Source organism: Canis aureus, chromosome 11, assembly GCF_053574225.1.
Source record: "Canis aureus isolate CA01 chromosome 11, VMU_Caureus_v.1.0, whole genome shotgun sequence".
Lineage (NCBI taxonomy): Eukaryota > Metazoa > Chordata > Mammalia > Carnivora > Canidae > Canis > Canis aureus.
In genome coordinates this window covers 63,570,573-63,583,952 of record NC_135621.1, presented here as the reverse complement: position 1 = coordinate 63,583,952, position 13,380 = coordinate 63,570,573, and the positions used below count along the sequence as shown (strand labels likewise).

Below are 13,380 nucleotides of genomic sequence, written 5' to 3'. Positions count from 1 at the left end.
TCTTTGTGACATATGGAAGCCAGTGTGTAAATCTCTCTCTTTCCATCCTATCCCCCTCCTTCATTCCTCCTTTCTCTGTCTCTCCCCCAAACTTTACAAGAAAGGGATCCTAACAAGGTAAAAAGTAAACAATGTAGTCATCACAAGCCTTATTATTCAGTCTATCCAGGAGTTTTGCCATGTCGGTTTATTTAACTTCCAGAAATGTAAACACTGACACAGCCCTAGAAGCAGCCAGAAAGATTACAGTATTAGAGTTAAAAACCGCGAGCGCGGAGTAGCAGTGCTTTATACTCAGCTATAATAACACTTTACATTGAAACATAATGGTAAGTCAAAACCGACTGGAAACTTCTGCTTATATGGAGTACAAATTTCATTCTAATAGATTGGCATAATCTAGTGTACCCAGAGTGCATTGTTATATAATGGAGAAACTGCATAAATGTCAAGTACACAAATAATTCTACAGGAAGTAAATGAAAAGTATCAGAATTTCTTAAATCACCATTAAATTTTGTTGGTGGGACAATCTCATTAGGTCCCTCAAAATCATGTGTGGCTTTGCATAAGGCTTTTAAAAATGTATTTTTGGGGGGAATTTACGGACGTTGAAACATTGTTTTAATCCAAACCAGTTCATGCTTTAAATGTACCTTAAAAAAAATTGTACTGTTTTTCAAAGTACTTAAAGGGAGTAGAGGGGTAGAAAACATATAAAGTGAATCCATCTCACTGTGGCAAACTGTTTTTCAAGTAAAGTCATAATAATGAACAACACATGATCTGAAATTTGATCAGCAAACATGTACTTATGCCAAGGAATTTCCTTTCTTTCTTTTTTTCCTCTTTTTTCTTTCTTTCTTTCTTTCTTTCTTTCTTTCTTTCTTTCTTTCTTTCTTTCTTTCTTTCTTTCTTTCTTTCTTTCTTTCTTTCTTTCTTTCTTTCTTTCTTTCTTTTTTTCTTTCTCTTTCTCTCTCCCTCTTTCTCTCTTTCTTTTATTCTTTCTTAATTTCCTTCCTTCCTTCCTTCCTTCCTTCCTTCCTTCCTTCCTTCCTTCCTCCTCCTTCTTCCTCCATACACATACCAAGGTTCTGTAAATCAGTTAAGTAGGGGGAGATCAAATTATAATATACAGAATGGCACAGCCAAGTTATCTTTTGGAAGAAACCTTAAATTCACCACCAGTAACAACAACAACAACCACAAAAAAAACCTTTTTACAAAACTGGAAATGACAGTTTTAAAAAGGAAAAAAAAAAAAAAAAAACCCCACCCCACCTTCTGATGCTCAAAACTTCAAACTATTAATAGACCACCAGTGAGATAGACTGTCTTTGTGCCTTGAAATGCAAAATGAGGGAAATAATTAGCAGAGGAACAAAATTCTCAAAATTTGAAGAACTTCTGTGATTACTGGGGGTACAGTGAAAAGAAAATGCAAATTTTTTCCTGATCTTAATTAGATTCGATTGTGCGGTGGGTGTGTTGGATTTGGGGGGGAGAGGCGGGGGGCAGGGAGTGGGGGAACCGGGGGTGGGGGGTGCGGCAGGGCTGTGTGATGTGGAGACAGGTTAACAGGGGCCTGGTGGTGTGGCGGGAGGAAGGTGGCTCCTGGCGCTCGAGGAGTAAATGGTGCTGTTGGGGTGAGACTCCTGAGCCCTTCTTTCAGCTGGGCTCATTTCCCTCGGGTCTAGGAGATTCATTGGAGGGGAGGGGTGGGCACTGAAATAAGAGCCAGGCTGCCTTAGCAAGGGGAAGCTGCCTGTGGGTTACTTTCCCAGACCACATGGGAAAGCTGTGTGAGGCGTTATGGGCTCCGCCTTGTGCTCTGTGGCCATCACTCAGCCTCCCAAGGATGGGGCGGGGGGGTTCTGCACAGAACCTCTAACACCAGAGCACGGCCTCCCTGCCCCCCTCCAAATGCACTCTCTGGAGTTCACTGGTGGTGGTTGGCCAGAGTCCCGCCAAAGTATGTGCAGCAAGTTTCACTGGCTGGATTTCCCCTTGCGTGAAATAATAAAAGCCTTGGCCAAGGCTTATGAATCTATTTTTGTTTCATTAATATTATTTATTATGTATTTTATTAATATTTTTAGGAGGGACTGTGCTCTCATTTGACCATTTGTAGTTATAATTAATACATTCCGTACTGGTTGTAAAAAGTGTATTTGCATTTAATTGCAAGTCAGGCTGAATTAATGGATATGATTTAAAACAAAACTCACTTAAAATAATCTTGCAGGGAGCAAAAGAAGGGACCGTCCTTGCATTCAATTTATTTTCTGGGTGTCTGTGTGGCGAGAGGGTTGAAAGGATTATGTGGGTCTAACGGGAACTGGGTATGCGTCCGAGGGACTGGGGGGGGCCACACAGGGGAAGGAGGAGAACCCAGGCAGGAGGAGGGGCCACCAGGAGCTCCCATCCTTTCTTTAATTTCTGAGGTTACCAGGAGGGGCTTAAGCAAAGTGGTCAAGTCCATCTGCTCCGGAGAAGGTGGTAAAGAAAAGAGGTTAGTGGCAAGAGGGAAGAAGCACAAAGGGAAAATTGTACATTGGGAGCGTTGCTCTCGCGGCCGCGGTGTAGCCAGACTGGTTTAGCAGACAGAATGATAGATTGTTTTGTCAAGGGTCCCAGGGTGTGCCCTGAACTTGAAGCACTTTGTTTATCTTGAATAGAAAGGGAAAAGCACAGACATAATCGATGTCTAGTTTTTAGGAGCTCGAAAGAGGTAGGAGAAGAGAGAGGAGTCGGAGGTGGGGGAGGTGCAGGCCTTGGTTGTGGCTGTCCATTAACAGATGAACTTGGCCGAGGGCCAAGCTTTAGATGAGAGCATGTCAGGGCCCCAGTGCAGCCAAGCCTTTTCAGTGTTTTTGTTTTTTTTCGCTTTTCTTCCTCTTTCTTTCTTTCTTTCTTTCTTTCTTTCTTTCTTTCTTTCTTTCCTTCTTTCTCTCTTTCCTTCTTTCTTTCTTTCTTTCTTAAAAAAAAAAATACCTGCTGACTGTACATCAAATGCTCCCAGGTCTTTGGCTAAAGGCAAGAAAAAAAAAAAGAGAGAGAGAGACACACACACACACAGCTCAATTTTTTTCCCCTCTGAACCAGTTGAGGCCAGTCTTTTGGCTACACACACAGGTTCTATCATCTTTCCTGGCTTGCCATTGGGGAAAAAAAAAAAAAAAGAGTTGTGATAACGCCAGTAACCCGAGGGCCCGGGATGGGAAGGGTTTGGGGGTGCTCGGGAGACCAGCGCGTGTGAGCGCGTGTGCAGCGGCGGCCTCGTGTGCAGCCGGGGCGGGGCGTGTGGGTCTGCGTGCAGGTAGGAAATCGGTGAGCACGAATTTAATTTTTTTTTTTTTTTTTTTTTTAATGGCTGAAGTTCAACTCCTTGTTGGGAAAGACCTGCGAACTAGGCTGCTGCTGGCTGGGAAGGATGGGAGCAAGCGAGGCCCAGCAAAGGCCAGGGGTGGGGGGAAAGCGCCCCCGTGGGAGGCTCAGCATTTCCCGTGCAGGGCTGATGGCAAACCCATGTGTCCGGGCTTGTTTGATTCTCAATTATCTTATCTTCTTTGGTCTGTTTCTGTGTTTTTTAGTTTATTATGACATTATGCATTCACTTATGAGTGTTGGCAAGCAAGAGTCATCAGCCCAATAACTTCCTGACATTTTTTAGCTCTTTTAATGTGCAGTCTTTGCCCTCCTGCCACAAGTGGCGAGGTAATTGAATTTCTCTGTTACTTACTGGCGGGAGGCATGTTCTGGTTCCCACCAGAGGAGCTGCTGGCGCTAAAGCTGGGTTCACAGCATTCTACCTAGGGGACACTGGGCCTCCACGTGGTTTGGGGGCCCGTCCGAAATGCAGTTCACACAATAAAGGATGTTTTTTTCCCCCATCATAGACTTGAAAAGGCACCATTGTGAGCAGCCATAAAAAATAGGATAAAATCATGTTTACTTCCCCAGGCTGAAGTCAAGCCTCAGCGGGAAGGTGGACTTTTTCTCCTACTTATCTAGTAGCAAATAGAAACTGAGAAAATTTGGAGGCCCCTGGGCTCATCCCACAGATAACCCAAAACACTCGGCCAAGCCCTTAGATGCTGTTTTCACTCCCTCCCACCTGTGTGCCTTTGTAACCTGCCTCCTGCCTTGTAACACGGGGAAGAGGGGCTGAAAGAGGGGAAAGGAAATAAGCCCTTCAAAATATGTTTATCTCCTTTCATTTCCTTTTCTCCCCCTTTTTCAGCCTCTGAGATAAAATGGTGAGGAAGTGCTGCCATTTCTAGTTGTGTGAGCTTGGGGAGATTTCTTCATCTCTCTGAATTTCCATTTCTTCCTCTAACATGGGGGGAGTTGCAGGACCCCTCCCCATGGGGGGCATCATTAGCATTGCGTGAAAACCCCTGCTTGCCTGGTACATGGTAAGCACTAGAGAAAAGCCAGTTATTGTTATGATTCTGACTCCTGGCTTAGCACTCTCCTCTCCTATCAGAACTGGGGTCTCAACATAGTTCCTCACAGTGTGGGAGTAGGAGGTGGGAATGAGAGGTGAGCAGGGTAGGGAGGCTTCTAATGGGCTCAGAGCCTCCTGCCTCAGAGTGGGTTCCTGCTGGAGCCTGTGGGAAAGGGGCCATTGGGTGGGAACAGTTGAGGAGCCCTTGCAGATCTGGTGAGGTGGGGTGATTGGAGGGGCTCCTCCCCATTAGCAGCTCCCTCAGTGGTTGGTGATGCAGCACAAGCCTGTAGGGAGAGAGGCCAGCAGAAGTTATGCCTGGGTGTGTGGCATGGTCACTGTGGGTTCAGATTCCTGCTTCACCACTGACTGGTCTGGAGAGTTTGGGCAAAGTGTTTAACCTCTGCGCGATGCCGACAACCCAAAGCACCTCCCTTATAGAGTGGACGCAAGGAGTAAGTGAGAGAAAGCACAGAAGTTACCTGCCACGCAGGACACACCCTGAGAGTTGCCTTTGCTCTACTGTGTATCTGATGCATTGTCTCTCCATCCCACAGCAGCCTCAGAAAGGAGGTTCTATTAGCTCCATTTGGTAGAGGAGGAAATCGGGGTTCACCAAAGGTTAAAAGAGCTTCCCCGAGGGTTCACCATTATTAGGGGTTTAATCCTTTGGCTTCCAGCCACTATCCTCTGTCACCTCCTGAAAGTGTTTGCAGCTTTCTGCAGTGGCGTTGGGCACCCGTTGGGTGGGAAGCTCTGGTGCTGGATGGCTGGCCCTCCTGTGGGTTCTGTGGTCAAGTTTTTTAGTCTTCTGGGAAAGAGAAGAATGTTCTCATCCAGTTCCTGGGCGGCTGTCCTGGGCATATTGGCGGAGCCTTGGAGCTGTTGGAAAGAGTTGCAATGTGAGGAATTCTGCTTTGCAAGTAGTCCCTTCTCCATCTGTCCAGAGTAAGGCAGGAATGGGGTGAGGGTCCCTGGAAGAGCAGGAAGGAGGTTTCACTATTTGTGTGTGACTTGGTTAGGAGATAGCAGTAGGCTGACCAAGAAACCAAGCTAGGGCTTGGAAGGGCTGGTGAGCCCTGGCTTTCAGCATTCCTGTTCAGTTGTCTCTCTGGCACTCACTTCACTGACCACGCCTTTAAAGGAGGGGGGAATCAGAATTATACTCTGAGCAAGAGAGTGTGTGCGTGTGCGTGTGCATGCATATGTGTGTATAGGGAATACTGGAGGGGTAATAATCTGCTTCTAGGAGGTTTTCATTATTGGCTGAACAAGTGCTGTGGTAAGGCAAGTCCGGAAAGCACGCTAAGAGACCTGAGAAAATTTTTGAATGGAAACTAGAGTCAACAACTCCATATGATCCACATGTGGCTTTCCCCGAGGCAAGTTTTCAAGTGCATGGTGGCCTCCCCTAGTCACTCTGCAGGCTGCTCTGACACCATTAATATTTGCTGAAGCAAGACCTGAGGTTCACTACGGAGGGATTACATAATGTATTCCAAAACCAAATGTCAGGGTTTTCCTTCTATTACCCATCCTTCTGAATTGGCTGGGCCACCGTTGGCCGCCATTTATGTCACTTCATCGTCCACTGGGCAGTTAGGAGGTGCAGAGGTTCTGTGGGGGACCTGAAGAGTTGGCTTCAGCAGTGACAAGGGTTGCCTGGGAGTTCTCCTTACTCAGTACGCTCTTCTATTTGACCCAAGGGAGATCGTTCAGATCAGATCCACCACCAAGGGGTTGTCATGGGCATGGATCCGGGAGGTCTCCTGAGTTGGGGGTGGGGATGGAGGTGGCTGCTGAGAATACATGTGGGTAGAGAACTCCAAGCCTTACCCTTCACTTTTCATGCAGCCCTGGGACTGGATCCTTGGCCTCCTTTCCCCTTGCCTCTTCCTCCAGTTCGCCACGTTGTCTCTACCTGCCCCCAGTTCAGGACTGTAGCAGTATTTCCCCCCATCACCCCGGGAGAGAAGCTCTGAATTTTATTCCTAGACTGAAAAGCAGAAATGAGAAATGATAAAAGGAATACCATTGCTTCAGAGGCCCTCTTTTCCCCCTCTGGTCTTCTCCCCATTCTCTTGAAAATCAGGCCAGCTCTCCAATGGTGGCCTTTTGTTTCTTTTTCTTTTTTGGCTCTGCCTTCATTAAGGTAAGCAGGAATTTAATGTCCCAAGAGGCAGGCCGGTGACCCTTCAGGCCAAGTGCCTGGATGTGGCCACGCTATAATAAATATTGAATGGTGAGAGCAATGGAAATTTAACAAAGCCATAACTGAGGAGACCGCAGAGGGGCAGCGGACTGGTTAAGAGGCTGTTGGATGAGCTGGGTAGTATTTCTACTTCAGCCTGATTGAAATGTCGACTAAAAATCAATGCTGTTGACTAGTGATAATTTACAACGTTCCCAGTGCTAAGTAGTTCCCCGCTTAAGAATGCGTTGGCTGGGCAGAGATTAGTGCAGGGAGTTGTGTGTGTCACAATGAATCAGACGCATTATAGGTCAGCCCTTTATTTGTTTCATCATGACTTTTACACAGTTGTCATGTAATTTATGGCTGCTTTCACGTTGTCAAACATTTTCATTGCATCTTCTTCTTTAACACACTCCTGACACAGACGCGCTGTCTTGGAAGGCTTGGTATTATTTCATAATCCGAGAGGAGGCCTATAAACCATCAAATTACACTATCTTCGGGCTAATCTAAATGCGCTGCAGATTAAAATCAGAGCTCATTTGTCCCTGATGCAAATTATTAAGTTCTAATTATAAATATCCATTTAATTACCCCATACATTTTTATTTTGCGGACCCTTTTGAGCACTGCTGTCTGCGACGGGGGGGAGATGCATAGGAGACAATCTGCAGTAATTAATGTACACTTCCCAAATGTAAAGGATAAACATATGCTGCTTTGTTTGTCTTATTTATTGATTGATTAGATGTATAGAGACTTTGGCATCGGCACAATCCAAAGTTGAAATCTTTTTAAAAATGAAAACTATTTAAAAATCTTTTGGGGAACAAAAAGCAAAATAGAGCCAATCCAGAGCTTTCTGCTAGAATACATTATCCTAAAATACGGGCATTTCACCAGATTCTGAATTTGAGTCCATCTAGATCTTGCAGAAGTTAAGGGTGAGAGAAACTCTACCTGTTTTGTACCTAGAATATGAAATCATCAGTATAGAAAAAAACCTAATGTTTAAAAAAAAAAAAAAACAAGTCCTCTTTATTTCCAGCCCTGTTGCCATTTTCGGCTAGGAGATAACGTTATCAGCCTGTAATAGGAAGACAATCCACTTGAGAGAATTATGATAAACTATTTTTGATTGCCAAACAATAAAGTAAAACAAAAAGAGAAAATAAAAAGTTGTAAAGGCCCGGGACGCCTGGGTGGCTCAGCGGTTGAGTATCTTGCTTTCGGCTCAGGTCGCGATCCCAGGGTTCTGGGATCAAGTCCCATGTCAGGCTCCCTGCGAGGAGCCTGCTTCTCCCTCTGCCTGTGTCTCTGCCTCTCTCTGTGTCTCTCGTCAATAAATAAATAAAATCTTAAAAAAAAAAATCTGTAAAGGCCCAATAAAACTAGACGCTTCCTCCTCCACGAAGGCAGTGGAAAAATGATCAAAACGGGTTGGGGGCGGGGTAGGGATTGAGGTCTTTTGGGGTTTTCTAGAACCCCAAATTTTGAGTTTTAATGAGAGCAGGAAGACCCTGGTCTGGGAACCGGTATGCTGGGGTTCTAACTCTGAGCAGTGAGACTCTGGGTTCCCTTCACCCTTCATGGGGTTCCCTGCATTTTAGTTTCCTTGTCTGTAGAATGGGTAGTTGGGAGCTGGGGAGTCTCTAAGCCCCTGTCCTGTCCTAGCATACTCTGAACACCGTAAGCAGATTCCCTGCCTCCTCTCCTTTCTGCTCTTTTTGGAATCTAGTTGCTGAATGAGGCTTGCCTGCAGAGAAAGCAGAATATTTTCTTTATTTGCCTGGAAGGTAGGAGCCATGGTGGAGATTAAGGCTTGGGCTCATGATCCCTCCACGGAAAGCTTACGAGCAACTTTCAAATTGCTGGAAGCAAAATTGAAGCATGGTATAATGGAATGGTGATAATTCACAGAAGTTTCCAGCCTTACAAGATTTCTCCGTCTTTTAATTGTTGCAAGCTGTTTTTTTTTTTTTTTTTTTTTTTAATATAAACTCTAAAGAGTGTAATGTGTATTTTCTCCAAGCTTGCTTTTTTGGGCAACTGTAGCTATGTCAAAATAGAAATACGTTTGACAAAGAAATCAGTTGAATTTAAACAACCAGGTATTTTAAATTCAATTAACTGACTGAATTCAGTGATATTTTCCTTCTTCCTCCCCCAAAAGCTGGTTTCTCTGTATGGACATAGCCTACATATGCTGAGTTCTTGGAGTTACAAATTCTTGCTTGTTAAAGGCATCCGATGCAACATGTTTAGAAGAACTCTCCCTCTGTTAGTGTTGAAGACAGCATAAATTGAGGGAAAATGTTCTTTTTTTATTCATCATGTAGGTAAAAGCATATGGCCTGTTCTGGGACATGTGATCTTTGCAATCCATTTTCTAAACTTGGTGTTTACCATTGACTTTTAGCACGGATGTTTCTGTTTTCTACACTGTCCAGCAAATACCACTTATGCATGGCATGAAATTAGATATAAAATGATGTTTTCAGAAGCATGCCGATAAACAACACTCAAAGTTACCCTTTGGATAATGATTATTTAAAACTTTCTTTTATTATCCCATGTGCTAAGAGTAAGGGGGGAAATGAACCAGTTGTGGGATACGTGTTCCTCATAGGGCACAGGCCCTCTTGAGCTCTATAGCTTCCATAAAGAAGCAATTTATTTAAATTACTGCCTCTTTAATTTATAATGTTTCGGGGATTTTTATTAGGAGTGCTCTATTAGGGCGCTGATAATCAGCTCTTTCAAATTTTGCATACTCTTCTGTCTCTGGCAGGAAAACAGAACAAAACAAAATGCTAAAAAAACAAACAGGGAAAAGGAAAAAGTTGAGCCCTGACTCAACCCAAAGGAAGATAATGGGCCGACTGAATGAATGGCAGCCACCCAGAGGCACTACTTTCCCCTTCGGTTATTACTTGAGCAAAAAGCACGATAGCATTCATGCCAAAGAGATAGGCGACAAAATATGAATTCAGATATGAAGTTGAGGATTTCATAGCCCGATAGTCTCTCTTCTCCCCCCACCCTGCATTGTATTGTGCAAATGTATCAGCGTTGTATTGTTAATGTGTGATAGGATGCTACCGCTAGGACAGTCGTGGCTCACTAATGGGGTCAGCTGTGTCACAATGTGATATATGGATTATGTTTACCATGGCATATTTTGTTTGCGAGCTGGGCTGTGAGACGGGAGCAGATGATAAATGAAGATACCCTACAGGTTTTCACACTAGGTCCTGTGGCCCCGCGTCTCCAAAACAATCAAGCACTGCTGATAATGGAGAGGTAGTTGTGGGGATGTAATGACTTCAAAGTTTTAGATCCCCGGCTGAAGTTTAAGATGTGATAGTCCATTACGTTAATGTCTTTACTTAAAGCTCCTATTTGACTCAAATAAATTATTTAGGGTTTGTTGCTAATACCTTGGTAAATTCATGAATCTTCAGGCTAGTTAAATAACTTTCCAGTGGCTTTCTGTGCCTTCATGATTCATTTGCTTGGGCTCCTGTGTGTTTGTATGATTTCTAAATCCGTCTCTCCAGTTTCAATGGCAATGAATGATTTTTCTTACTGGAGTCTTGGGTGGTATACCTAGAAGACTTATCTCTTTTGGACAGAAAAAAAACCCTCCAAATACACTAAAACTATCATCATAAGATGTAACACACAAGCTTATATGTATGTACTACACATAAACACATATATATGCGGACACACATATATAGTGTGTGTGTACATGTATCTAGTGTGTATATATTTAGCCTCTGTGTGTGTGTATATGTTTATACATGTGTGTATATGCATCTACACGTAGGTAGAGAGAGAGAGATTGAAAGACAGTGGGAAGACCTTCAGATTTACCATTAAGCTAATATAAAAGTTTTAAAAAGTCATCCATATGAACACCTGTTTTCATCAAACTCCAACTTAGGCAAATCCTAAACTTATGCTGTTTGTTTTCATAATCCCAGATTCATGCTGTTTGTCTCTGAGGGTCTGTTGTTCACATAGCCCTGGATTGAGGGACACAGTTTCCGATGTAGGGACAAGAGTTTCAAGCTGAACTCCTGGATGGTAGCCTGTACCCTTTACCTTCACGGAGTTGAGGAGGCTGGTCTCTTCTCTTGGTGGCCGTAGCACTTGTTGCCACGAGGTCCCCTTCTGCAGATTTCTGCCATGAGAGTGTTTCCGGACCTGCCTCTGCATCTGGTTAAATGGACTTCAGTAATCTGTGCGCAGTTACTTCTTACTTATTTTATATCCTGAAAGATATTAAGTCCAACAAGCTTTTACCCACCGAGTCTACAGAGAAAACGGCCAGGCAATTTTTGTTTCAATCTCCGTGTCTCTCTGGAGCACTAGTTCCAGAGGCTGATCAATAGGTTTTATTGTAGACCTCACTGTCTCTAAAAGCATTGTGACCTTATCCTGTCTAAAAATAGTATTTGCTCTTGCCTGCAGAACCTTGACCTGTGAAAACCCATTTGGAACATAACTGACATATCTAGTCAGCTGTATATCCAAGACATGCTCTGTGAATGAATTCTGTGCAGAACTGTCCAGGAGAACACTTTCTTCAAAGACAAATAAATACCGATTCTGAACACTGGGAGTGTACCTGCTTGCCTAAAGCGGTGATGGGCCCCAGAGTGGGGAATGAGGAAGACTCGGGCATTAGGGGGATGTGGAGAGGGGTGAGGACTCTCACGGAGGACTCCCAGAGGGTGCACTCGGCCCCCATTGGGGTGAGGGACTAGAAGGAGAAGGAGTTTGGGCTAAAGTGCCAGGTGGCTTTAAATAAGGTCCATGGCCCTTTTGGGAGAGTGTGATTCTCTGAATGCTTTTCTTGGCAGCTTTAGTCTTGAACCTTGGTAGAAGGGATCCCCCAAAGCAGGAGCTAGGCGCAAAGAAGTATTTCGGAGTCTAAAGTAACTCCCCTATTTGATGATGAGGAATTATTGTCACTTTAATTTTTTTAGGCGTGATAATGGTTTTAAAAAGTGATTTCAAAAAAGGCTTTATCTTTTAAAAATACATACTGAAGTATTTGGTGATGAAATGATAGGATGTCTGGAATTAGTGTAAATAATCCAGTGGGCAGGGTTGGCGATAGGGTTATAGATAAAACAAGTTTGGCTGTGAGCTGCTAGTGGTTGAAGTTGGACGATGCATACTTGGGAGTTGATTTATGCCATTCTCTGAACGGCTGCATGTGTGCGAGATTTTCCCCCAAATAAAGGTGCTGCCTGACTGCTCAAGAGCAAAGTGGCCTTGTGCAGGGGATGTTGTTTCTTCGCCAAGGAATCGGCTCAGAGGTAGTGAGGGGGGCAGGTATCCTGTGGGGAAGAAAGTACTTGTGAACTCAAGTCTCATATCTGGAAAGTTCACTCTTAAGGGGAAGGGGGGGGGGGTCCTCTTAGAGTCTTCACTGTGCACTGTGCTTCATTCTCCTGGAAGAAAAGAGCTGCCAAAATTTGTTGCAGCATGTGAAGAGGAGTTGGAGGCGGAGTTCAACTGAGTTCCAGCACCGGTGCCTGCTTTCTTTGTGGTGGGTGTTGGCAAGAGCAGCTGGGAAGCGCCCATTCACCTGCTGGGGTTGAGGAAGAGAGAAGGCTCTTGGGCCTTCCGGTGGCCATGAGCTCTGGCTCTTTGAGAACGATGGCTTCCCTGAGGCGAAGCTGACCATTCCTTAAGGAAGAAGGGGACTACAGCGCAGTGGAGGGAGGGCTGGGGCACAGCCTCTGGAGCCTGGAAGGGAGCAGAGCATTGATGGCAGAGCTGCGAAGGGGCATCTGTTCTGTTTCGCAAAAGCCAGGGCTGTGGCTGCTCAGCTTGAGAGCGAGGTCACTGGTGGGCCTGGTGCAGCTGGTCTCCTTAGAGGCGCGACGGGCCTGGTCTCTGGTGCATCTGCTGCCTGGGCTGCCCCAGCTGGGCCCAGCTTCGCAGAGTCTCCAGGCAGAGGTCCCTCTGGTCTCACAAAATGTCCGCTCCCGCTCACTTCACGGAGAGGCTATTATTAGCAAGTGTCACTCAGTTATCTGAGAGTGGCGCTTTGAGCTGCCATCGAAGTGCCTGACACTTGGGTTTAGAGCAGATTAAATTAAATTTTAGGCTGGTTTGGCTTCGCCGGCAGTAGACAATAGGACCAGCTGTTGTAGAAGGGTGACCTGGCACCCTCGAGGAGCTGCGTGCGCAGGCGCTCACACCGCACCTATGGGGGTGCTGGGCGTGCAGGTGACTCGGGGGCAGTTAAGGCCACTGTTGCAGGAATGGGGGGAGTGCCATTGTCTGGGGCTGACCACTGGGTACACCTCCGTTTTTCCCTTCTCCGCATCCCATCCCTTCCCCAAAACGTGCTTGTTCAGACAAATTGCCCCTCCGACTTGGTTTTATTGTGCTTTATTGTTGACAGAAGGGAGTGTCCAAAGCTGGAATAATCTTCCCGCTGTTTGCACACCCATGTCACTGTTTTTCTGCAGAGGGGCTAAACTTGCTTGCATGAACACCACACACCAATGGAAACCAACAGAAGGGTGTAGACGATGTGGGGTTCGTTACAACATGGTGACCAAGCTGATGTGATGGGTGGTAGAGGCGGAATGTCTGGCTGCTTCCCTGTCCTGCCTGATATCTCTGACTCCTCTAGGTCCTGCCGGCAGGCCAACGTGGGGCCTGCGGGAAAGGTCTTCTCTTTAGAGGCAAAGGTCTTTGCTTTCCT

The 13,380-nt window shown here is 45.3% G+C and overlaps 1 protein-coding gene across 12 annotated transcripts in view; it reads left to right on the top strand.

The window, feature by feature from the left end:
• Positions 1-13,380, top strand: part of BCL11A (BCL11 transcription factor A) — a 102,367-nt gene that overhangs the window by 22,566 nt on the left and 66,421 nt on the right. Inside the window, exon 1 of one of the 12 annotated variants that reach the window (XM_077915507.1) lies at positions 2,388-2,512. The exons of 10 other annotated variants lie outside the window; for them this stretch is intronic. The gene's annotated coding sequence lies outside the window, so the exon portion shown is untranslated. Of the gene's footprint in view, positions 1-2,387; positions 2,513-3,204; positions 3,331-13,380 lie in introns of those variants that run through there. One more of the 12 variants, XM_077915508.1, reaches the window with a different exon arrangement.